The 26,666-nt window shown below is 42.6% G+C and overlaps 1 protein-coding gene across 4 annotated transcripts in view; it reads right to left on the reverse strand.

Annotated features, from left to right (window-relative positions):
- LOC106565726 (band 4.1-like protein 1) overlaps positions 1 to 24,361 on the reverse strand; it is a 199,305-nt gene extending 174,944 nt beyond the window's left edge. The window contains exons 1-3 of one of the 4 annotated variants that reach the window (XM_045691843.1): positions 24,106 to 24,347; positions 6,463 to 6,639; positions 6,023 to 6,191 (exon numbers count right to left, since the gene is read on the reverse strand). The gene's annotated coding sequence lies outside the window, so the exon portion shown is untranslated. Of the gene's footprint in view, positions 1 to 6,022; positions 6,192 to 6,462; positions 6,692 to 24,105 lie in introns of all 4 variants that reach the window. The other 3 variants (XM_045691841.1, XM_045691844.1, XM_045691842.1) reach the window with 3 other exon arrangements.
- Positions 24,362 to 26,666: the final 2,305 nt, after the last annotated feature.

Below are 26,666 nucleotides of genomic sequence, written 5' to 3' on the forward strand. Positions count from 1 at the left end.
ACACCTATTGGTATATTGAAGTCAATTATACAGTGCATTCGGAAAGTATTCAGACCCCATCCCTTTTTCAACATTTTGTTACGTTACAGCCTTATTCTAAAATTGATAAAAAAATATATCCTCATCAATCTACAGACAATTCCCCATAATGATAAAGCTAAAACAGTTTTTTTTCAAAATGTTTGCAAATGTATTAAAATAAAAACAGAAATACATTATTAACATATGTATTCAGACCCTTTGCTATGATATTGAGCTCAGGTGCATCCTGTTTCCATTGATCGTCTTTTAAATGTTTCTATAACTTGATTGGAGTCCACCTGTGGTAAATTCAATTGATTGGACATGATTTGGAAAGGCACACACCTGTCTATATAAGGTCCCACAGTTGACAGTGCATGTCAGAGCAAAAACCAAGCCATAGAGCTCCGAGATAGGATTGTGTTGAGGCACAGATCTGGGGAAGGGTAGCAAAAAATGTCTGCAGCATTAAAAGTCCCCAAGAACACAGTGGCCTCCATCATTCTTAAATGGAAGAAGTTTGGAACCACCAACACTCTTCCTAGAGCTGGACGTCCGGCCAAACTGAGCAGTCGGGAGAGAAGGGCCTTGGTCAGGGAGGTGACCAAGAACCCAATGGTCACTCTGACAGAGCTCTAGAGTTCCTCTGTGGAGATAGGTGAACCTCCCAGAAGGACAACCATCTCTGCAGCACTCCACCAATCAAGCCTTTATCTAATTGATTGAAACACATTACTTTGCAATGACGGTCAATAGTAACTTCAACAGCACTCTCTGGGTTAGCACCATGGTGTAGCCGGAGGACAGCTAGCTTCTGTCCTCCTCTGGGTACATTGACTTAAAAAAAAACCTAGGAGGCTCGTAGGCCTCACCCCCTTCCATAGACTTACATTGTAATTCTGACCACTTCTGGAGGACGTCCTCCAACCAATCAAAGCTTTTTCAGTATGAAAATGGGCTTGCGAGTGGCGCAGCCATCTAAGGCACTGCATCTCAGTGCAAGACGCGTCACTGCAGTCCCTGGTTTGAATCCAGGCTGCATCACATCTGGCTGTGATTGGGAGTCCCATAGGGCGGTGCACAATTGGCCCAGTGTCGTCCAGGTTTGGCTGGGGTAGGCCGTCATTGTAAATAAGAATTTGTTCTTAACTGACTTGCCTAGTTAAATAAAGAATTTACTGACATGTTGTCCATCCAATCATAGGATTAGGATCAGAGAATAAACCTACTGTGTTGTATTGGGGTTGTGCCGCAGAGCATATTTCTATGTGTTGAGAAGCTTGGTGAGTTGGTGACATTATTGAATAGAGGTTGAAAAGTAATAGTTGAACATTTTTGGGATATTATTCCATTCAAATTAGTTTATTCAAATTACAGGAGACGGAGGAGGTAGATTATAAATTGTTTTCTTGGTTTCATAACTTTATTTTTGTGTCCAGTTAGTGCAATTTATTTCAATTTGCCTTGCTAACTTCTGTAGAAGGTGCAGTAGCGAGCTAGCTATCAGCTCGAGTGTGCCCCCTTCGCCACCAACGCTACCTCAAATTTTGTTGACTTTTTATTGAAGAACCCCTTTCATTCTCTGGGGTACATGGAAAAGGTGCAAATTAAAACCAAGGCTCGACCTCTGTCAGGGGATCAGTTAAATGAAGAAGGGTGAAAAGGTGAGGGCATTCAATACTAATTGGTATCAATGTATAGCTGGTTAACAGGAAGCCTTTCATCAAGCCGCCTGTTTTGCTGCCCTTGCCTGCTTTTTGGAAAGCCTTGGGTGAAAGAGGGGTACAGCGACCTGAAGAACATCGATCATTCAGCTAAACAACAAAACAAAAGCAGGGAGCATATAAATGCCCACATCAGATTCAAGCTTCTGGGGAAAAGCCACAGCTATCATGAGGTCTACGTATTCAAACTGCGCAGCACAACAAGAAAGTAAGAAGAAACAGGGATGTTCTCAAGAGGCTTATCAACACCACTGCGTTTTAGGGCATACAATAATTGGCTTTTTGAGGACACAACGAGAGGGAAGGTTCTGCTAACAAGTGCAACTACAAGGAGCTTGTAGCGGTAATTGCACATTATCATGCTTTACTTGCTGAACATATGGAACTTTCTACTGTATTTTCTGGGTTGTCGAAATCAATTCAGAATGATTTTATAGCTTCCATCGCATCATCCATTAAAAGTTAGATTGAAGAGAGAGGTTGAAGTATTGAATTTTTTCGTGCGGGCTCAAGTAGGCTTTCCACTTTCCTCCGGTATTTATTTAGCAATGATGATAACACATAATCACTCCAGAAAGACACAAGCAAAAACTCATGACATAAATGTTGCAGCAGCCTAGGCTAGCTCTGACATGCTGTATGGGATGAAAACAAGCCTTCAGTCGGAAGGCTACTAATAAGAGCAGATGCATACAGCCTATGTGCGCCGTCCATTTGATCTGGGTAACTAATTGGTAACGTTATGTATTTATAGTCCATTTGTGGGTCATGAGAAAATGTGAATGTGATTAAATTTGGTTTATATAAAATATTGGGCTGGCTAGGCTGCCTATATGTTTTCAATCCAAAATTATTAAAATGAATCAATCAACATAATAGTGATGACAGATGTGAGTACATTTTTTTATAAGGCCTACAGTTGCATAGGCCTGCATGATGCAAACGTGCATAAAGCAAGCTCAGCCCTGTGAGTTCTATTGTCTATCAGTTGTTCTCTCTGTGTCTGGGTAGAGAAAATCCCCTTCCGAATCTAGCCTAAATATAATTCATATGAACAAGTAGAAGGTTGCTGCAGTTTGACAAGGTTTTCATCCCCCCCAGGGCCAGTAGTTTTTAAAAAGTTTTTTAAAACCATGTGACCTGATTAGGAAAAACTGGTCCCATCATAGCCCTTATAAAACCTTTTTACAACTGATTAATCACTGTCATACCTTTATAGGGTCAAGTTTTCCTGGTTAGGTTAACAGATAAGGAAAAACTCCGGGCCCCAGGAGGTAAAAATTGCCCCCCACTCTGGGACCTATGGTGCCACCAGTCTGCTTGCAGCTATCCATTATCGTCAGGTATGTAGATGATTAGGGCTTAATTCAGGAAAGTTTCTTTGGCTACTTTGATGTGTCAAGCGGGCGAGATGCGCAGTCTGTATTTAACTTAATGGACAAAGTTGTTGTTCAAACCTACGATAATGCAACTGTAATAATATGTATCTGCTATTTGTATTTCCAGGACGAGGAAGTCCCCTACTATTTCCTGATTTAAGAAGTGATGACCATGCCACTCCACTCCACTAACATTGTCAACTCTCTCCTGACATGAACTGAAATCACGTCTCATGTGCCTAATCATCCACTGGCACATTGAATGTTTACTCTCCAAGCACTGTGAGTACCCCTATCAATTTTCTCTCATTACTGTATGTAGAGTCAATCACATACATAAACACAATCATATTACTACATATCAATGATTTTAGTCCTTGCTTGTACTATCTCATTCTTAGCTCTTTTGTCTAACTGTGTAGGGTGTTGTGTTATTGTTTTTTGTCTTCCCAGTCAAATCCTGTCCTGCACTGAAGTCAAGCCTCTGAACACCTCAACTCATGCCTCATACCCTCATTCAATCACTGCTGTGATCCCTTTCCAAAATGGTGTAAGTAGCCCTCTCCTTCACATTCCCCATAATATTGTCCTATAAATGTATTTTTAAAAGATTTAGGTTAAAATAATTACTCTTTGATGATTTTTGATGTCTATACTGTGGGTCTCCCATCCTCCTCAATTTTTCAAATCACCAGCCTCCACTGCTCTCAGACCATGAGTAGCAAGATTCTTTGGTCTGATGAAACCGAGATTGAACTCATTGGCCTGAATGCCAAGCGTCACGTCTGGAGGAAACCTGGCACCATCCCTACGGTGAAGCATGGTGGTGGCAGCATCATGCTGTGGTGATGTTTTTCAGCAGCAGGGACTGGGAGACTAGTCAAGATCGAGGAAAAGATGAACGGAGTACAAAGTACAAAGAGATCCTTGATTTAAACCTGCTCAGGACCTCAGACTGGGGTGAAGGTTCACCTTTCAACAGGACAACGAATCTAAACACACATGCAAGACAACACAGCAGTGGTTTAGGGACAAGTATCTGAATGTCCTTGAGTGGCCCAGCCAGAGCCCAAACTTGAACCCGATCAAACATCTCTGGAGAGACCTGAAAATAGCTGTGCAGCAACACTCCCCATCCAACCTGACAGAGCTTGAGAGGATCTGCAGAGAACAATGGGAGAAACTCCCCAAATACATGCTCTACCAACTGAGCTACAGTGGGACACTGTAAAGGGTCTGAATACTTAAGTAAATGTAATATTTCCATTTATTTATTTTATAAATTATCAAAAATAAATAAAAAAAATGTTTTTGCTTCATCATTATGGGGTATTGTGTGTAGATTGATGAGGGAAAAAACAATTTAATCAATTTTAGAATAAGGCTGTAATGTAACAAAATGTCGAAAAATGTAAAGGGTCTGAATACTTTCCGAAAACACTGTGTGGCTAACCTATTTGAGTATTCCAGGACCAAAGTTCCCACTGGGCACACACTGTTGTTTCCATGTCACTTCAATAAAATTACATTGAACCAACATGGAATAGTCATTGAATTGACGTATGTGCCCAGTGGGTTGGCATTGTAATTGTGTCTGAAGGGAGAAAGAGCAGAGTAGAGAATGTAGCTGATTCCATAGAGATACTGTTTGTTGCTGTGCTCATGGCCATCACCATGATAGAGGAGCTATCTTTATGTCAGGCATCAGGGGTAAAGTAGCACTGTGGTATAATAACAGGCTGCAGACACCTCACCCCTCTCACAGTCACACACTACACAGTCACACACTACATACAAAAGAGAGATTACATGAGACCGTCATTCACACATACATTGGCCTTGGCTAGCTTGTAAATAATCCTGTACATTGCCTATATATCTCTAAGTCATGGCCGTAACTACATATGAAAACACAGAGGTCTGGACCTTAGGTATTTTTCTCATTTGAAAAAAATAATAATAACAAAAATATATATTTTGAACACAGTAAAGAAAATCAATATCTAAATATTGCTCCCAGCGTTGATCAAAGCTCACAAAGCGTATATTCTTGATCTGACGGAGCTTAATCGCGCCTACCTCTTTGCGAACCAGTGGAATCATAAACAGTGGTTTGTTTGTTATATTAACCTGCGTCCCCCAGATTTGCCTTTTTAGCAGCACATTCACCACTCTCTCAAACGGCTAACTCCGCCCTCTTGCAGCACGGGCCTGAGATGTGAAATGAACTACCCCAGCCCGCAGTCAGCTAAGGTAGGCAACTAGAGACGCTGCTGACAGTGTGTGTGCGAGATGTCAGACAAAAGGCAATTTTAAAATCGTCCTGTGACTCCTACAGAGAGCTACTGGGAGACAGTGATGTGAGCATGTGGCTCTCAGTGGTGAGGCTGAGGCAGGCTGCAAGCATGCAGGAGGAAGCAGAGGAGACAAAGAGAGAGAGGAAGCAAGCAGAGGGAGAGGTTAGTACAGTGGTTCCCAAACTTGGAGTCAGGCCCCATGTGGGTTCCCCTGAGAAAATCTGTACTAATCTTAGTTAGGAACTTAGTTGGTAGAGTTGGTAGAGCATGGTGTTTGCAACACCAGGGTTGTGGGTTCAATTCCCATGGGGGGCCAGCACAGGAAAAAAAAAAATATTTATGAAATTGTATGAAATGTATGCATTCACTACTGTAAGTTGCTCTGGATAAGAGTGTCTGCTAAATGACTAAAATGTAAAAAAAATAATATGAACATCTCCATATGGCCTATCTTCCCAAAAGGCCTACTGTCACGCCAGCTCCCGCTCCCCCTCCCTGGCACTTGAAGGCGCCAGGCTCCCCAGCATTATGCACTCCGGCCACCATCATTACGCACACCTGCCTTCTCTCCTTCACGCACATCAGCGATTATTGCACTCACCTGGACTCAATCACTTCTGTCTTTACCTCCCGTATATCGGTTTGGTACCTCGCACTTGATTGTCGTATACCCGTGTGCTGACACTGTTCCTGTCTTGTTTCATGTCTGTTCCTGATTAAATGTTTGACTCCCCATACCTGCTTCTCATCTCCGGTGTCGGTCCTTACACCTACATTAAAATACAATCAAAATGCAAACAATGTCGCTGATGCTACGTGTCAGTGTGAATCATTTGTCATATTTCCATCCTTTCAGGGATATAACATTACAATGTTATAGCTAATAGGCTATGTGTTTTTAGATCGACTGAGGTGAATGAACCTACAGCAGCTAAGGTGATAATGGCTGGTATCATAATTATTTATTTTCTTGCTGTTCTGCAAATAGCGTTTTAAGGTTTTTTAATTGTATAGAAATGCAGTAAATGAGCTTAAACTTACAGCATACAGTAGGAATACACCAAGTACAGCGTGGTGAGGCACAGCCAGGATCTCCCATCCAATCTGTCTGACCAGTTTGAGAGCTACAGGATAGGCCCAGAGGGACTAGGAGTAGTTTCCTCTCCTCTGCTCCTCGGGCCCCAACTATTCCACACCTCCTGCTGTTACGCTACTCGCCTACAAACATCAACAAAGCATCAACAAAGCCTTTTGACCAGGGACGGTAGCACTGGGAAAAGAGAAAACAAAGCCATGTTTTTTCACAGAGCCAACAAATCAATGTGATGGCGGTCTATCCAATCCGGTCTGCCCTGCAATATACAGTATGAAAAATGTATAATGGTAATACTATATGCAGCAATATGTACAGATGTAGGATCTTAATTTGATCACACTGTTGTAGGAGAACTTTCCTGCCATGCAGGACATTAACCCTCCTGTTGTGTTCATTTCATGTTAATTAATTTTGTGTTCCCAGTCCAAAATGACCACCCCATTATAGCTGATTATAAATCCATAATAATACATATATTATCACTTAATGTTGTGTTAGATCTTTTTATCAACTTACATTCTTCTGAACATTACAAGTTTTGAACTTCTATTTTCTATTCATGGCCTGTAGGCCTCATTGACCTGAGCTCATACAACTCATTTTTGAGTATGGATTATTTTGACTATAACAAATACTCAGAAATAACATATTGTGCTATTTATCACAGACTACTTTGTGTCAAAGTTTAACAAGGACTCTCTCCTCCTCACCAGTGTCATGACCAAAGATATGATCAAGAGTCTCACATACAGTATATCGTTTGGCTATTGTGCTGCCACAGAATGAATTGTGAGCAAGGCCTCAAAAAAGCAAGGCCTCAAAAAAGCAAGGCCTCAAAAAAGCTGCGAGAAAAGTTTTATATATTATTGAAACAATGTTGTGATTGTTTGTGAGAATGCCAACAGGTATGGTTCCAGTGGGGGAAAGATTATATTGGGTAAAGGTTCCCGTGGGTGTCACGTCCTGGCCAGTATATAAGGTTAATTGTTTTGTAGTTTGGTCAGGGCGTGGCAGGGGGTATTTGTTTTATGTGGTTCAGGGTGGTGTGTTTGTGTAAAGGGTGTTTGATTTAGTATTTCCGGGTTTTGGTTTATGTTTAGTTAATTCTATGGTTAGTCTAGTGTGTGTGTTTCTATGTTTGGTTGATTGGGGTTGGGACTCTCAGTTGAAGGCAGGTGTTGTCTATCTGCCTTTGATTGAGAGTCCCATATATTAGGGTGTGTTTGTATGTGTTATTTGTGGGTGATTGTTCTGTGTGTAAGCCGTATGCTTTACCAGACTGTTTGTAGTTGTTCGTTCGTTTCGTTTTTGTTATTTTGTATGTTCATTTTTGTAGTTAATAAAAATCAAGATGAGCATACACGTACCTGCTGCGTATTGGTCCTCCTTCACCGACTACAACCGTGACAGAATCACCCACCACCAAAGGACCAAGCAGCAGAGGAAGGAGCAGACGGAGTTCGAGTTGGACTGGCGGGAGAAGTGGACTTGGGAGGAAGTTCTGGACGGGGCCGAACCCTGGCATCAGGCTGGGGATTATCGCCGCCCGCAGTGGGAAATTGAGGCAGCCAAGGCAGAGAGGCGGTGGTACGAGGCCAGAGTGGACGCGCTGAAGGAGATGCACGAGAGGCACCCCCAAGAAATTTTTTGGGGGGGGCACACGGGTAGTTTGGCTAGGCGTAAGAAGAGCCGGAAGCCAGCTACCCGTGGTTATATGGAGGAGCGTATGGGGTGGAGAGCGCTATGTTTCGCTGAGGAGCGCACTATCTCACCCATACGCACGCACAGTCCGGTGCGCGTTATTCCAGCCCCTCGCAGGTGCCGTGCTAGAGCGGGCATCCAGCCTGGTAGGAGGATGCCTGCGCAGCGCATCTGGTCGCCGGTACGCCTCCGAGGACCAGGCTACCCAACTCCCGCTCTACGCACGGCTACCATCAGGCCCCTGCACAGCCCAGTCTGCCCTGTACGAGCACCCCGCTCGTACAGGGTTACTAGTTCCATCCAGCCAAGGCGGGTTGTGCAGGAGGTAAGATCTAGACCGACTGTGCGCCTCCATAGCCCTGGGTTTCCAGCTCCTGTCTCTCGTGCGGACCCGGAAGTGCGTCAACCCAGTCCGACTCGTCCTGTTCCCGCTCCCCGCACTAGCCTGGAGGTGCGTGTTCATAAGCTGGTATATCCGGTACCAGCACCACGCACCAGGATTATAGTGCGTCAGCCCGCCAGTCAACAGTCATCATCAGAGCTGCCCGCCAGTCAACAGTCATCATCAGAGCTGCCCGCCAGTCAACAGTCATCATCAGAGCTGCCCGCCAGTCAACAGTCATCACCAGACTGCCCTGAACTGCCGGAGTGGCCAGACTGCCCTGAACTGCCGGAGTGGCCAGACTGCCCTGAACTGCCGGAGTGGCCAGACTGCCCTGAACTGCCGGAGTGGCCCGAGTGGCCAGACTGTCCCGAATTGCCAGACTGCCCAGACTGTCCCGAACTGCCAGACTGCCCAGACTGTCCCGAACTGCCAGACTGCCCAGACTGTCCCCCGGCGATGCCAGACTGGCCCGACTGCCCCTCGGCGATGCCAGAGTGGCCCGACAGCCTGGAACGGCCGGAACCAGAGCCACCTCCAGAAATAGGTGGGTTGGGGAGGGGGGGTGTCGCACAGTGCCGTCGTTGACGGCAGCCACCCTCCCTTCCCTCCCTTTAGAAAAGGGGACTTTTTGTTGGTGTTGCTTGGGGTTATTTTTTGTTAACCTGTTGGGGCTACAGGTTAGCAATGAACCCCGAGTCGGGATTGCTAACAAGGCTGGAAATTCAAAACATCAAAAATCTAATAATTTCAATTTCTCAAACAATCAACTATTTTACACAATTTAAAAGATAAACATCTTTTTGAGGTGCTTCTGGGGTAGCACCTTTAAGGGGGGGGGTACTGTCACGTCCTGGCCAGTATATAAGGTTAATTGTTTTGTAGTTTGGTCAGGGCGTGGCAGGGGGTATTTGTTTTATGTGGTTCGGGGTGGTGTGTTTGTGTAAAGGGTGTTTGATTTAGTATTTCCGGGTTTTGGTTTATGTTTAGTTAATTCTATGGTTAGTCTAGTGTGTGTGTTTCTATGTTTGGTTGATTGGGGTTGGGACTCTCAGTTGAAGGCAGGTGTTGTCTATCTGCCTTTGATAGAGAGTCCCATATATTAGGGTGTGTTTGTATGTGTTATTTGTGGGTGATTGTTCTGTGTGTAAGCCGTATGCTTTACCAGACTGTTTGTAGTTGTTCGTTCGTTTCGTTTTTGTTATTTTGTATGTTCATTTTTGTAGTTAATAAAAATCAAGATGAGCATACACGTACCTGCTGCGTATTGGTCCTCCTTCACCGACTACAACCGTGACAGTGGGGGTTGCCATGGAAGAGAAGTGAGGTGTGTGTGTGTGTGTGTGTGTGTGTGTGTGTGTGTGTGTGTGTGTGTGTGTGTGTGTGTGTGTGTGTGTGTGTGTGTGTGTGTGTGTGTGTGTGTGTGTGTGTGTGTGTGTGTGTGTGTGTGTGTGTGTGTGTGTGTGTGTGTGCTCAATGATGAATGGGCATTTGCCTGAACTCAATTTTATACACTAAGTGTAGTCTCACCCATTCATTTCTAATGACCGGTCATTTTTGACCAGGAACACCACAGGTGTACAAAAGTTAAATAAAACACCCAAAATGTTATGAAAATCATCAAAATGTATTTTGACAAAGTCATGGAACCTTATGACAATCAGATTAAATGAACTATATTTTTCAGAGAGAAAATTTTCAAATTGGTCCAAATTGACCGGAACACAGCAGGAGGGTTAAAAACATGTTGTGTATTTGAGGTTTAAAAAGGCTTCTGAAGTTAGTATTTTCTACTTTAAAATATCAGACTTGATTTTCAATTATGAAAAATATATCAACCCCTTGAAAAATGTCCATTATTGGTTGTGGGTTTGATTCCAACAGGGGACCAGTATGAAAAAGTATGAGAACGTTTGAACTCACTGCTGTAACTCCCTCTAGATAAGAGCGTCTGCTAAAATGTAGAGCAACTGTAGAGGCTGGCCCTTGTGAGAACTCTCCGTCATCTTAAATAAAAACAAACGTGACACTAATCAAATGTCCCAGTTTACATGAGCACCGATTTAAACTTGCTCTTCTCCTGACAGGCTAATTAAATCTCTGATGTTTTTCACAGCGGAGAGATGAAGCGGCGCTGAGGTCACAGGGACTACTGAAGTGTATAGGCCTATGAATGTACATCAGAGACCGACAACAGGAAAACACATTCTACAGTGATCTCACTGGCTGCACTGAGCTACACACAACTACTCAATTCCTCTACCAATTAACATCACTGAATCCCTGAGGTCAGTGGAGGATCGTCAGAGGAGGGGGAGGACCATCCTTTTTCAATTTCATAAAAATAATAATAGTGAAACATTAAAAAAGTTATCATTTTTAGATAAAACTATACTAAATATATTCATGTAACCAAATAATTGATTAAAAAAACACTGTTTGCAATGAAGGTATACAGTAGCCTATCACTATAGTGTAGCCGGAGGACAACTAGCAACCGCAGGGCTCTCCAGAGGGTGGTGCGGTCTGCCCAACACATCACTGGGGGCACACTGCCTGCCCTCCAGGACACCTACAGCACCCGATGTCACAGGAAGGCCAAAAAGATCCTCAAGGACATGAACCCCCCCAAGCCACGGCCTGTTCACCCCACTATCATCTTTAAGGCGAGGTCAGTACAGGTGCATCAAAGCTGGGATCGAGAGACTGAAAAACAGCTTCTATCTCAAGGCCATCAGACTATTAAATAGCCATCACTAGCCAGCTACCAGCCGGCTACTCAACCCTGCACCTTAGAGGCTGCTGCCCTATATACAGCCTTATTCTAAAATTAATTCAATATATTTTTTACTTTTGCAATTGTGACCCAATTCAGGAAACTAAGCGTATGTCGCGGATCACTACTTCAACTTTTTTTTTTTTATCAAAATGCGTTTTGGGGCAGAAATGCCTTTTGGAACATGTGAACTTTCATGTGCCTTAATAACAGACTTGTATGCCATCTGTAAATATGAATTTAATTGTTAAATTAAGAGCCTAGTTGGTTTAAGCACAGAAAAAGTCAGCAACCTTCCCGCTAGCCATGATTGGCTGAGATAGTGAGCGAGCTGTCAGCAACCTTCCCGCTAGCCATGATTGGCTGAGCTAATGAGCGAGCTGGACTTGCCAAGAGATGAGTTCAGATTGGTCTGCCATATAGCACGCTTCTGTCTATTTGAGTTGGTCAGTATGTGTAGGTAATCCTGTCTAGCGTGGCTTTTTTTAAATGTATCAAGTAGTAGAACTGCATAAGTGTTGCTCTCCACCTTCTGGACCGAGTTTTGAAATCAGTGGAATTAGAGTATGATAGCTAGGGAGATGGAGAAAACACCTGTCTCCGGATTACATCTTCAAACTAAGGGCAACCATTGCATCCATGACAGGGAGAGGTGTCCATCCATTATGTATACGGATAAGATAGTCTAGCTAGCTACGTTTACAGATATTACACGGTAAACCGACAGAAAGTCGTTTTCCTTTCAAGTTAAAATGTACTGTGTCATGACGTTGCCCTCTTTGGGTACAGCGAGCACAGTTAACCTGTTAGGGCTAGGGGGCAGTATTGACACGGCCGGAAAAAAACGTACCCGATTTAATCTGGTTACTACTCCTGCCCAGTAACTAGAATATGCATATAATTATGGCTTTGGATAGAAAACACCCTAAAGTTTCTAAAACTGTTTGAATGGTGTCTGTGAGTATAACAGAACTCATATGGCAGGCCAAAACCTGAGAAGATTCCATGCAGGAAGTGGCCTGTCTGACAAGTTGTGTTTCATCTTGGCTCTTTTTATTGAAGACTGAGGATCTTTGCTATAACGTGACACTTCCTACGGCTCCCATAGGCTCTCAGTGCCCGGGAAAAAGCTGAACGATATCGAGGCAGCCTCTGGCTGAAACACTTTATCGCATTTGGCAAGTGGCCGATCAGAGTACTATGGGCTTAGGCGCGTGCCCGAGTCGACCCCATGCTTCATTTTCTTTTGTCTGTTTACCTAAACGCAGATTCCCGGTCGGAATATTATCGCTTTTTTATGAGAAAAATGGCATAAAAATTGATTTTAAACAGCGGTTGACATGCTTCGAAGTACGGTAATGGAATATTTACACATTTTTGGTCACGAATTGCGCCATGCTCGTCACCCTTATTTACCCTTTCGGATAGTGTCTTGAACGCACGAACAAAACGCCGCTATTTGGATATAACGATGGATTATTTTGGACCAAACCAACATTTGTTATTGAAGTAGAAGTCCTGGGAGTGCATTCTGACGAAGACAGCAAAGGTAATAACATTTTTCTTATAGTAAATCTGACTTTGGTGAGTGCTAAACTTGCTGGGTGTCTAAATAGCTAGCCCTGTGATGCCGGGCTATCTACTGAGAATATTGCAAAATGTGCTTTCACCGAAAAGCCTTTTTAAAATCGGACATATCGAGTGCATAGAGGAGTTCTGTATCTATAATTCTTAAAATAATTGTTATGCTTTTTGTGAACGTTTATCGTGAGTAATTTAGTAAATTCACCGGCAGTGTTCGGTGGGAATGCTAGTCACATGCTAGTCACATGCTAATGTAAAAAGCTGGTTTTTTATATAAATATGAACTTGATTGAACAAAACATGCATGTATTGTATAACATAATGTCCTAAGATTGTCATCTGATGAAGATCATCAAAGGTTAGTGCTGCATTTAGCTGTGATTTGGGTTTATGTGACATTCTATGCTAGCTTGAAAAATGGGTGTCTGATTATTTCTGGCTGGGTACTCTGCTGACATAATCTAATGTTTTGCTTTCGTTGTAAAGCCTTTTTGAACAGAAGAAAATGGAACGAAACGGAGATAAACATACCTGAATTTGTCCAATAGAAACTCTAGTTTGCAACTGTGAGACTAATGATTACACCCTAGATCAGCTAGATGTAGGCAAGAGTGTGCATGGCGGTATTGAATGTGTCACTGTCTGTCACCTTGATTACGCACAATTCTCTCGACCTGTGTACCTACGTTGTAAACTCTCATACATAGGCTAGGTTGGAGCAACCTTATGATGGGTACAGGAATAATTTAAGTAGTAACCTAAATCAATCGCTGTTACATTGAGCTGGGTGAATGGAATATGAATGACAGTCATCCAATATGCTGAAATAGAAATAAGGCGATGATCATTAAAAAAAATATTATCCTCCCTCATCTTAAATGGCACCGACCACCACTGCCTGAGGTACTGGATGGCTGTAAGATACAGTAGCACAAATAGCAGACACCTACTGTCTGAGCTGGGATGAAAAACAATGAGGCATGAAGCACACACATCATCCCACCAGATCAGAGAGAGCGTGGGACATGACAAGTCTCATGCCTGAAAAAGGAGAGGAGATTTGTTCAGGGAAGAAGAGAGAGTGAGGGATGGGGAAGGGGGAGGCAGATATGTAAGAAAGAGAGAGAGAAAACCCTCGCATGTAGCCTCAGAACCTGCTGACTCACTGCAACCTCCATGGGCTGGCTCTGGCTCCCCTTCAGAAGGACAAAGTGACACTTCCCATCGTACTTCACGAGCTATGATGGGAAGCTTTAAATAAAAGATGGGAATAAAACCGCATTAAGGCTATAATGGCTCCAGAGGGGATGGCTGCCGTTTTACGGGCTCCTAACAAACTGTGCTCTTTTATTTTTATATTTTTTGCATTGTTTGTAACTCATTTTGTACATAATGTTGCTGCTACCATCTCTTATGACCGAAAAGAGCTTCTGGACATCCGAACAACGATTACTCACATTGAGCTGGACAAAGATTTTTTCTTTAATGAGTCCGACGCGAACGATATAATGCTTTGTCAAGACAAGGCCCAAATTCCCGTTATCCGCGTGAAGGAAAGACAGAGGAAAAGGGGAGGAGGGTGGGGTTCCTTGTAAGAATTTGCCAACGAGTAGGTAAACTACCACTTCCCTCCGTATTATTGGCCAAGGTGCAATCATTGGAAAACAAACTGGACGATCTACAATTAAGACTATCCTACAAACGGGACATTAAAAACTGTAATATCTTATGTTTCACTGAGATGTGGCTGAACGACGACACCGATAATATAGAACTGGCTGGTTTCTCAGTATCTTTTTGTCAATAACTGCTGGTGCGCGATGTTTAATATTAAAGAAGTCTCAAGGTATTGCTCGCCTGAGGTAGAATACCTCATGATAAGCTGTAGACCACACTATCTATCAAGAGAGTTCTCATCTACATTATTCGTATCCCTCAATTTTTTTCACCACAAACCGAAGCTGGCACAAAGACCACACTCAACGAGCTGTATAAGGCCATAAGCAAACAAGAAAATGCTCACCAGAAGTGGAGCTCCTAGAGGCCGGGGACTTTAATGCAGGGAAATTTAAATCCGTTTTACCTAATTTCTACCAACATGTCACATGTGCAACCAGAGGATAAACAACTCTAGACCACCTTTACTCCACACACAAAGATGCATACAAATCTCTCCCCCGCCTCCATTTGGCAAATCTGACCATAATTCTATCCTCCTGATTCCTGCTCCAAGCAAAAACTAAAGCAGGAAGTACCAGTTACTCGCTCAATATGGAAGTGGCCAGATGACGTGGATGCTACGCTACAGGACTGTTTTGCTAGCACAGACTGGAATATGTTAAGGGATTCATTCAATAGCATTAAGGAGTATACCACCTCAGTCACCAGCTTCATCAATAAGTGCATCGACGACGTCGTCCCCACAGTGACCGGTCGTACATTTCCCAACCAGAAGCCATGGATTACAGGCAACATCTGCACCGAGCCAAAGGCTAGAGCTGCTGCTTTGAAGGAGCGGGACACTAATCCGGACGCTTATAAGAAATCCCATTAGGCCCTCAGACAAACCGTTAAATAGGAAAAGCATCAATACAGGACTAAGACTGAAACCTACTACACCGTCAATGACGCTCGTTGGATGTGGCAAGGTTTGAAAAATATTACGGACTACAATGGTAAACGCAGCCGCGAGCTGCCCAGTGATGCAAGCCAACCAGAAGAGCTAAATGCCTTTTATGCTCGCTTCGTGGCAAGCAACACTGAAGCATGCCTGACAGCACCAGCTGTTCCGGATGACTGTGTGATCACACTCTCCTTAGCCGATGTGGGCAACACCTTTAAACAGGTCAACATTCCCAAAGCCGTGGGGCCAGACGGATTACCAGTCTGTGTAAGGGCTATTTGACCAAGAAGGAGAATGATCGAGTGGTCATGAAGGAAAAGGGTGGCTACTTTGAAGAATATAAACTCTTTTTATATTCTACAATGTAGAGTATAGTAAAAAATAAATAAAAACCCTTGAATGAGTAGGTGTGTCCAAACTTTTCACTGGTACTATTTATACTAGGCAGTGGCAGAGGAAGGCCCAAAAAATTGTCAAAGACTCCAGTCATAGACTGTTCTCTCTGCCACTGCACGGCAAGTGGTACCGGAACGCCAAGTCTAGGACCAAAAGGCTCCTTAAAAGCTTCTTCCCCCAAGCCATAACACTGCTGAACAATTAATCAAATGGCCACCCAGACAATTTACATTTGTTTTTACACTGCTGCTACTACTGTTTCTTTTATTCACTTTAGTATACTTAGTAAATATTTTCTTAACTCTATTTCTTGAACTGCATTGTTGGTTAAGGGCCTGTAAGTAAGCATTTCAGCGCATTTTTTTATTTTTTATTTAACCTTTATTTAACTAGGCAAGTCAGGCAACTCAAATTCTTATTGATAATGATGGCCTAACCCGGCCAAATCCGGGCCAATTGTGTGCCGCCCTATGGGACTCCCAATCACAGCCTGTTGTGATACAGCCTGGAATCGAACCAGGGTCTGTAGTGATGCCTCTAGCACTGAGATGCAGTGCCTTAGACCGCTGCGTCACTCGGGAGCATGTAACAAGAAACATTTGATTTGAAATGAAATAGCAGCTCCCTAGGATGTATAATAGTAAAACACCTATCTCATCAGAACAGACTGATGTGAGAGAGGGGCCAGTGAATCAGTGAGGCTAGTGCAGAGTGTGTAATAACTGATGCTAAAAATAAAACTCCTGAGCAGACAGACAGCAGTAGGAGGTTAAGGGACAACACTGAGGAAGTCAGAGGAAGACACAGGATGCAAGAGGGAACACAGAGACGGGAGAGACAGCTCATTGCCCAGCAGTCAGTCAGTAGACATATCAACACCCTCTGTCTAGCCCATTCAGAAAACACACTCACTGACTATCATTGACTTGTATTTCCTATGGCAAGACAATACCTCATTGTCCCCAGCTGACAGTAAATAGTCCTATAGTTATCCTTAAAGCCTGTGATGGCACAGCTTCAGACATCAACAGGGTTACGGATTCAAGAAGAAAGTCAGCTCAAATACTGCCGTTTAGGAATGGTACACAGAAATAAGATTGCACTAACATCACATTCAAATCAGCCATCGACTTGGTTTGCCAACAGTCTTTGACCACGAGGGAACGCAACCCTCCATGCATTAAATCAAATATCCAGAATAGATCTTACCATGCTAACCTCAGAGAGCAGTGTAAATGGAAGTTTCCTCTTCTGTCTGTGTGTATTCTCAGTAGCAGTGTCCCTGACCAAGCCTTTGGCTCGTCTCTGTGACTGCCTCCCGACTCGTCCCTGCAATGCTGCATGAGATGTGACTAGATTCACCCAACTACAACAACACAGTGCCATGGAACATTCCACAGGGCCAACAGTAATGACAGCCCAGAGTAGACACTGAAAAAAGCATACACTCTGTCCTCAACACACACTGCACTATAAAGCATGTGTACTAAAGTACAGATGTATGATCTTAATTTGAGGCAGTTTGCTACAGCAAGGAAAATAATCCTGCAACAACAGGTAATGTGAATTATAATGAATGGACATTTTTGTAGGGGTTGATACATCTTTTCACAAGCGAAAATCAAGTTTCAAACTTCAGAAATCTTTTTAAACCTCAAATACACTCCAAGTTTAACATTTCCTGTGATCAAATGATGATCCTACATCTGTAGGGAAAGAACATCTGGCTAAATTTTTCCTGGTTTGGTACTGTATTGTACTGTAATAAATGAATAATGATACAAACAAGATAATGCATTAATATTTTCTAATGATAAATTCAGCACGTTGTAATGTGGTAACGAGTAGTGGGATCAGTATATTAGGTTAACATGGATTACAGGAGCTGGTTGTCTCCAGGGAATGACAGAGCACAGTGAGGAGCGCTGCCTCTGTGCCTCAGACCCAGTAGATGCTTCATATTTCCTCATTTGAATTGCAAATCAGGGAAAAGCTGCATGTTGTACTCTGAAATCAACCTGGACTCAGGGGTAAACGTAACATAGTAAATGTAAATCCGGGACACTTCAGTTACTCCAACACTCCAACTGTTCCCCGGTAGGCCGTCATTGTAAATAAGAATTTGTTCCTAACGGACTTGCCTAGTTAAATAAAAGTTTAATAAAATTAAAATGTGTATGATATGTTACGTTTCATATGGTATGTATTCATTTGTGGATGTCCATCATCCATTTCCTATGATATGTTATGAGTTGTAATTTATACATTATGTTACAAATTAGAATTCGTACAATATGTTGCGAATTTGCAAAACGTAGGATATGTTATGAATTCCAATTTGTTGTGGCTAACATTAGCTAGGTAGGTGGCTAGGTGGCTAACGCTAAAGTTAGCTAGGTGGCTAACATTAGCTAGGCTAGGGGTTAGGATTAGGAGTTAGGCTAAAGGGTTAAGGTTAGAGTTAGGGTTAGGGGAAAGGTTAGCTAATATGCTAAGTAGTTGCAAAGTAGCTAAGAAAGTAGTAAGGCTGCTGAGTGGAGAACGGCTAATAATAAATACTGGAACGGAGCGAATGGAATGGAATCAAACACATGGAAACCATGTGTTTGATGTATTTGATACCTTTCCACTTTTCGCTCCATCCATTACCATAAGCCCGTCCTCCACAATTATGGTGCCACCAACCTCCTGTGGATAGCTGATTGAATCAAGAGATAAAAAATGTGACTACATGTATTCGCAAGGCAGATGGTCATTTGATGAGGCTTTACTTGGTGAGATGTTTTGGTACGCATTCTTCACATAACTGGCTCACAGGAAGGCAATTAACACAAACGTTATTTCATAATATACTTGGCTTAATTAGCCAAGTTCGGAAAATAAAATGGCTACTTTGTTCTAAAGGTTGCAGCATTAATCCAATCCTGCGTTGTTCAAATTCAAGGAGAGAAGACAACAGCTATCCAAATATCAACATGCCATTCAATCCAAAATGACAGGCTTTTTTATACAAAAACAACCACAAAACGTATACTTTGGACAACCACAAAAGCTGTCCTAAGTCAGCGCCTGCATAAAAATATGAATTCCAGTAGCAAACTGTTCACAACTGTCACAATCTGATTGCCACAGTCAAATAGGATGCAACAGTAATGGAGAATACAGCCCTATGGAGAGAACCATGGAGCTCCGTGAAGAGGTCAAGAGGTCAATTGCCCAGTGAACACAAAACCATAACAGTTTTTCCCCTATGTTAATTTAGCAGTGGCGGCCACCACTTCTAAATCATTGCCGCCACTCAAAAAATATATATTTAAAATACTTTAAATACTATTTATTTTCGAAGATAATTCTCAGGATGTTACAATGTTTTCAGTGTAAACATAAACAACCAAAACCAGATATGAATTATGTAGAAAAGATAATTAAGTGATAATGCCAGAGAAGCCGGTGTTTGGAGGATATATTGACACGGGTGTGTTATACAACGGTTTACCAACATATTCAAATAATGATTGACATTTTTTCTGAAAATATGATATTTTCCTGAATTTATTTATACTATTTCATTCATCCACGAGATATAGTCCGGAAACAAATTGTATGTTGCTCCCCAAGCCATCTGGTCGTTAGTTCTATTGGTTCGGTTGCCAGAGACATGACCCAGTCGTTAAGTCTATTTGTTCTGTATCTATGGACACGGCCCAGTTGTTTGATCTAAATGTTCCATTGCCATACTGGCTGACATCGTTCTTATCCCTTGCTTGCTAGCTAGCCAATTATGGCCAACTTACAGTCATGTCAAACAGTGCAGCCAGAATAACAGCAAAGTAGGTGCATTTGAGTTTGTTTAAGCTGTTTTCTAGTGACATTTATTTAGATACATCCATAACAATGAGCTAATGATGCACGATTTCGCCTGACACAGAAAATGTGCTCTCTCGTCAGGACACTGTTGTTCAGAGGAGCTAGCCAGCAACACAGCTAACACAATCAATTCAAACTGAAGCTGGAAAGACTACAAACTAGGTGCATTTAGTTTTGTTTGACCTGTTTTCTATTGACATTTCTTTGTATAGATCCATAAAAATGAAGACAGCTGATTCATTATTTTGACTGACTGAGAAAAGCTGTCTGTCTGTCTGTCTCATCCTGACTCCCAACACGCTCATTACTATGGGACAGCTGGAGATCAAATTTCAATATTGAAACAATGTTCCAAATGTTGGAGAGTCAGTTGTTGAAAGCCAAATGCTAGAAATGGGAGATAATGTCTAGATGCTTTTTATAGTGAAGATCAAGTTTATAAATTTCCTGGCTGCCCATTGAGATGGAACAGAGTAAATAGGCATTTCACCGTCATAGCTTTAGCCAGTGGTAACTTGTAGAATAGACATCGGATGGAATGCGATTTTAACCATGCAGCGTAACAGTCTTCTGAATGTTTATTTCATTTAACTTCTACCAGATGCTCATTGTACTCCTTCACAGTGTGCTGTCTGTAGGAATACCTTTTTTGGTGTGATTATCTCGATATCGGCCACAACAATCAGCGATTAGGCCTCCCGAGTGGCGCAGTGGTCAAAGACACTGCAGCAGTGCTAGCTGTGCCACTAGAGGTTCTGGGTTCGTGTCCAGGCTCTGCCGCGATCAGGAGACCCATGGGGCTGTGCACAATTGGCCCAGCGTTGTCCAGGTTAGGGGAGGGTTTAGGCGGCTTTGGGTTTGTCCCATCGTGCACTAGCGACTCCTGTGGCGGCTGGGTGCAGTGCATGCTGACAAGGTTGCCAGGTGCACAGTGTTTCCTCTGACACATTGGTGCGGCTGGTTACTGGGTTAAGAGGGCATTGTGTCAAGAAGCAGTGTGGCTTGGTTGGGTTGTGTTTGGGAGGACGCATGGTTCTCAACCTTCGCCTCTCCTGAGTCAGTAAAGGAGTTGCAGCGATGAGACAAGACTGTAACTACCAATTGGATACCACAAAAATTGGGTAATTTTAAAAAACTATTTATAAAAAATCTATATATATATATAAAATAAATAATATTAACAATCAGTTATTAGTTATCATGGGATGTCAGTCACTCAATATTATGTCCACAGGTCATTGAAATGCCTTTCAGAAACTTTAAACATATGTAACGGGAAAGCTCGGCTTGGGAATGCTTGACTGAATATACCCCTGAAGGTGTTTGTGTGTTTCTGAGAGGGTGTGATGTGGGACCATGTGTGCTGTTTGGATCAGTGTCTCAGCGCGTTATGCATACAGCTACGTGTCTGTTTATGACCGTCTGTGTGTGTGTGTGTGTGTGTGTGTGTGTGTGTGTGTGTGTGTGTGTGTGTGTGTGTGTGTGTGTGTGTGTGTGTGCATGTGTGCGTGTGTGCGTGTGTGTGTGTGTGTGTGTGTGTGTGTGTGTGTGTGTGTGTGTGTGTGTGTGTGTGTGTGTGTGCATAAGCATCAGTCAATCTGAGTGTGGGTGCACTGTGTGAGATGGGCGTGTCTGGGGAGAATCAGGCAAGTGGACTGGGGTAAATAAGTGGACTGACTGTTGCCCCTAGTGGCCGGATTTGAAGGCATTTCCCGATGCCCTCAGGACAAGGATGGGGCGGCAGCGTAGCCTAGTGGTTAGAGTATTGGACTAGTAACCCAAAGGATGCAAGATTGAATCCCTGAGCTGACAAGGTACAACATCTGTCGTTCTGCCCCTGAACAAGGCAGTTAACCCACGGTTCCTAGGCCGTCATTGAAAATAAGAATTTGTTCTTAACTAACTTGCCTCGTTAAATAAAGGTAAAATGGATAGATATCCAATTTCAAAGTCCCTCATGAGTGATCTGCCTGATGGGATAGCTGCACTATATAATGACAGGGCTGACTTAAACAGAAACAGAGCACTATACAGCATCTTCCTAGAGGTAAACATGAAGGTGAGTGAGAGGGTTGATGGTCAGTAAGAGTGTGTGGGATTCAAGCCATTGGTCCACGCAGGCTTAACGTAGGGATGCATAGTGCAGAGTTAAGCCACATTACTGGACAGGGATTTTAATGCCTGATGAAACTTATGATAAAGATGAAAGCACTTTTGAGCAATAGTATGCCAGTATATCTGGCAATATATTCAACATGAACGCTCAAGAATTGACTGTCATCATCGATCTGAATTCACTCTCCTCCATGGGCCTAAAGCGAGATGCCACCCACCTGAGTGGTCATATAACAGAACAGAACAGAACAGAATAAAACGTAATATAATATTTATAGAATAGAGTTGAATAAAATGTGCTCCCTTCTGTCCACTGCATGGCCTCTATCCCCAGGAGGCTAACACACAGCCTCAGGCTAAACAGGCTCCAGGCATAAGCAACATATGCGGTCGCTTTGGGCCCCTGACCGCTAGGGGACCTCTGATCCAATAATTTTTTTGTTGTGCATCTGCAGTTTTTCTCTTGTTGTGTCAGTCACTGACAGTCACTCAATTAGCCATGGCAGCTAACAAGTTTTAGATTGGTAAATTAGTCTAGCCAGTTATCTAAAATTATAGTAATCATGGCAGTATACCTAACCGGCACACAGGGCATGTGGCCAGGGGCCCCCCATTGATTTTGTTAGTCACTCTCACTCAGATATAATTAACCAACCATAAGTCATGGCAAAATGTGTAGAATGCAGGAAATTAGCTTTAAAACATTTCTCTCTGTCCCATGGCAAAATTAATGCAATTGCATAACAATCACTAAATGTTCTCTCAGCCCCAAGGCAAAGTGTTTAGAACTGCAGAAAGCTCGCTTTAAAACTGCAAAAATGTATCTCTGCCCCATGGTAAAATAGGTAAAATTGCATGAAATGTAACATAACATTTTGCCGTTTCCTCTCCACCCCATGGCAAAATGCGTAGAACTGCAGAAAACTTGCTTTAAAACTGCAACATTTTCTCTACACCTCATGGCAAAATGTGTAGAATTGCAGGAAATTAACTTTAAAACGTAAATTTTTCTCTCCCCTGTCAAGAGGGAGCACACAAAAAAAGCCTGCTTGGTGGGGTGGGGTGGGGGGGGGGGCAACCAAATCTTGCTTAGGGCCCCCAAAAGGCTAGAGCTGGCCCTGACTTCACTATGTTGCACTGGGACACTGTAATACTAACACCAGATATGATCTAATTCGTTTTATTTCTTGTGTGTTTTTGTTCTACCTTATGTTATTTTTCTGTGCTACATTCATATTGATTACTGCATTGTTGGGCTTGGAGCTTGCAAGAAAGGCATTTCACTGTACTTGTGCATGTGACATTGAAACTTGAAACTTGATCCACACTGGGACACTGTGATACTGATATAGATATTGCTGTGTATGATCATCAACTTTTTATTCTCATTACTGGGAACGCCTATATCATCTAATTGACTTCTTCATTTTTTGTGTTGGTCTACTAGCTTTATATGACACCATGGCTATGTGACTATCATGGAGAATAAGCTAAGTTTGTTATTAAAGCTGTCAGTTCAGGGTGAGGGCTGAGCAGAGGATGTGAGGGAAATAGCCGCGTCAATGACGCTACAAGTTGTGCCTCTGGAGCCCTAGAACCAATGACTGTATGCCTAGAACGCACCATGGAAATTGAGTATTCATTTATTTCGTATCACCTCATGCCACACACACATCGCCTTCACACAATGTCCCGACGACAGTGCGCATTCGCATGTGAGATATTATGAAAGGCATGTTCCACCATAAAGATTCCGAATCAAATGTGCTCTGTCCTTTTAGGGAGCGCAAATGCAGTCGTATGGAATGGAATTATTGCAGAATATCGCAGCAATGACATGCTCTCCCTTGCGAAATATTGAATTGTGCTAGACATTTCGCTTCAGCGTGTATTTTACATAGTAACGTCACATCAAGAGGAAAAAACATAATATAACGGAATCCAGCATAGTTTACAAATGGCCTTTTAAAACATGTTATAATAAAACAATTAGGGATACATACATGTTTTACAGCCATGTGCAAGAATTTGTTTAGAAGTAAGGAGAGATTGTAGACTAATAAAAAAACTATTCCTATGATGAGATGGAAGCACCGCATATATGAAATGTAAAATGTAATACAATGCAAAATGTTGCCACCTACCTTCAAGTCAAACACACATCAAGGTGTGGACTGTTGACGTTGTGCACCGCGGACAAATCAATCCAATACTGCCTCTGCCCCGTCCTTATTCCCTGCTTTGAGGGAACAGCAGTATATGACGGAGTCAAGAGCTTCGAGCGAGTATGAAGAAGAGAAGGAGAGCGAAAGAGGGAGGAACGAAGGCTGGGAGTAGAGCAGAAAACGCGCAAGTCTCCGGATGTCAGCGAACAGCGCGCGCTTGCTTTTACTCCAAGCAGAGAACGGCCTTCAATTCACGTTACCTAACAACTATTTTGGCACTGCAATGGCTTTGATTTAATCATTAGCACAAAACAAACGCCTATCGAGGTACAATATGCAATGGAACAGTCTCTTTTCGCGTTCAGAAGATAATAATAAGCTTAGTGAAGTGATCCATCACATCAAGACAGGGCCTTAAAATTGACTTATGAATTGCTTATATGTGAGATAATCACCATTTATGTGCAAACTATGGCATTACTATTGAGATAACATGCAGTTATAGTCCTTCTTCTTGGTTAAAAAATAACACTATACTGGTCCAATTGATAAAAAGGAAAATATGTTGTTCTGTATTAAAGCGGCAATGGGTAACTTTTTGGGCTACCCAAACAAATTCACATAGAAATGTGTCATTGAAAGCAAGTCTAAGAAGTGGTGGATCTGTTCTATGTGTGCTATTTCTACGCTCCCCGTTTTTAGTTTTTGTATCTTTTACTTTTGGTTTTGTACACCAGCTTTTAACAGCTGAAAATACAATATTTTGGGTTATGGGAAATATATTTAGATGGTACAATGATTCTCTACACTATACTTGCTTGTTTTGTCCCATAAACTGAAATTAGGCTATTAGAACTATTAGAATTTTTGCAACCAGGCAATGGAGGAGCAATTTCAGCATAGTGCACCTTTAAGTCAGTCTATTGAAATAAACTGTTTTATGCCATGCATGATGTTCTCAGGTTTCAGTAAAGATGAAAACAGAGCAGACAGTAGACCTGTCATAGCCTACTCACTGGTTTAGATAATTGCATACTATCCCCTCTTTCTCTGAGCTGTAGATAGACCTAATGTAAAGAATGATTTATTGCCTTCTTCGAAGCTCTGATCTATGCTTCAAACTCCCCATGCCCCACAGACAGTAATAAGCATGCATCACTGAGTGTGTTTACCTTCAAAAAGTACCAGTATCACTGTGGAAAAGTACAGCATCTGTCCACTCCGTGTGGCTGCGAGGGAGTGTGGATACACTTGCAGTGAGCAGCAAGATGATGAAATCACCAGCTGTATACCACCACACATGTGTCAATACTGTATGTTATGCATGCAGTCAGTGAGAGTTCTGTCACTCCCAATATAGATTTAGGTTCTTAATTTGACCGTTTCTCACAGCAGAAATGTAATCGTGCAGCAACAGGAAATGTGAATTATAGTGTGGATTTTTCAAATCAAATGTTATTTGTCAAATACACGTGGTTAGCAGATGTTAATGCGATTTTCGCGAAATGTTTGTGCCTCTAGTTCCGACAGTGCAGTAATATCTAACAAGTAAACTAACAATTCCCCAACAACTGTGATGGCGCTGGAGGGTATGGCTGCCGTCTTATCGGTTCTCAACCAATCACGCTATTTTGTTTGTTTTTTTGCATTGTTTGTAACTTGTTTTGTACAGAATGTTGATGCTACTGTCTCTTATGGCCGAAAAGCCCTTCTGGACATCAGAATTGGGATTACTCACCTCAAATTGGACGAGGAGTTCTTCTTCAATGAGTTGGTCGTGAGGGATATACTGCAGACACCCGACCAGGCCCCAATCCCTGTGATTCGCTGGAGAAGGAAACAGAGATTTCGAGGCAAAAGATCAGGATGCCTTGCGAGGATCAGGCGGCGAGTGGCTAATCTGCCCTTGCCTTCCATTCTGCTAGCTATCGCTGGAAAATAAATGAGACGAACTGAAAGCACGTATATCCTACCAACGGGACATTAAAAACTGTAATATCTTATGTTTCACGGAGTCGTGGCTGAACGATGACTTTAAGAACATACAGCTGGCGGGTTATACACTCTATCAGCAAGACAGAACAGCAGCCTCTGTGTCACCATCGTCGTAAGAACATTTAGACCAAAGCGCAGCTTGAAATCGGTTCGACATTTTATTAGAAGTGAACCGCACAAAAAAAACAATAAAGAACAAACGAAACGTGACGTTCTGGAGTGCTCACAGGCAACTATACAAAAACAAAACAAGATCCCACAAAACACAGTGGGAAAATGGCTGCCTAAATATGATCCCCAATCAGAGACAACGATAAACGGGAACCACACCAGGCCAACATAGAAATAAAACAACCTAGATTACCCACCCTAGTCACACCCCGACCTAACCAACATAGAGAATAAAAGGCTCTCTATGATCAGGGCGTGACACTCTGGTAAAACACGGGGCGGGGGCCAATGCATTTATGTGAACAACAGCTGGTGAACGATATCTAAGGAAACCTCAAAGTTTTGCTCACCTGAGGTAGAGTAACTTATGATAA

Source organism: Salmo salar, chromosome ssa12, assembly GCF_905237065.1.
Source record: "Salmo salar chromosome ssa12, Ssal_v3.1, whole genome shotgun sequence".
NCBI classification, from domain to species: domain Eukaryota; kingdom Metazoa; phylum Chordata; class Actinopteri; order Salmoniformes; family Salmonidae; genus Salmo; species Salmo salar.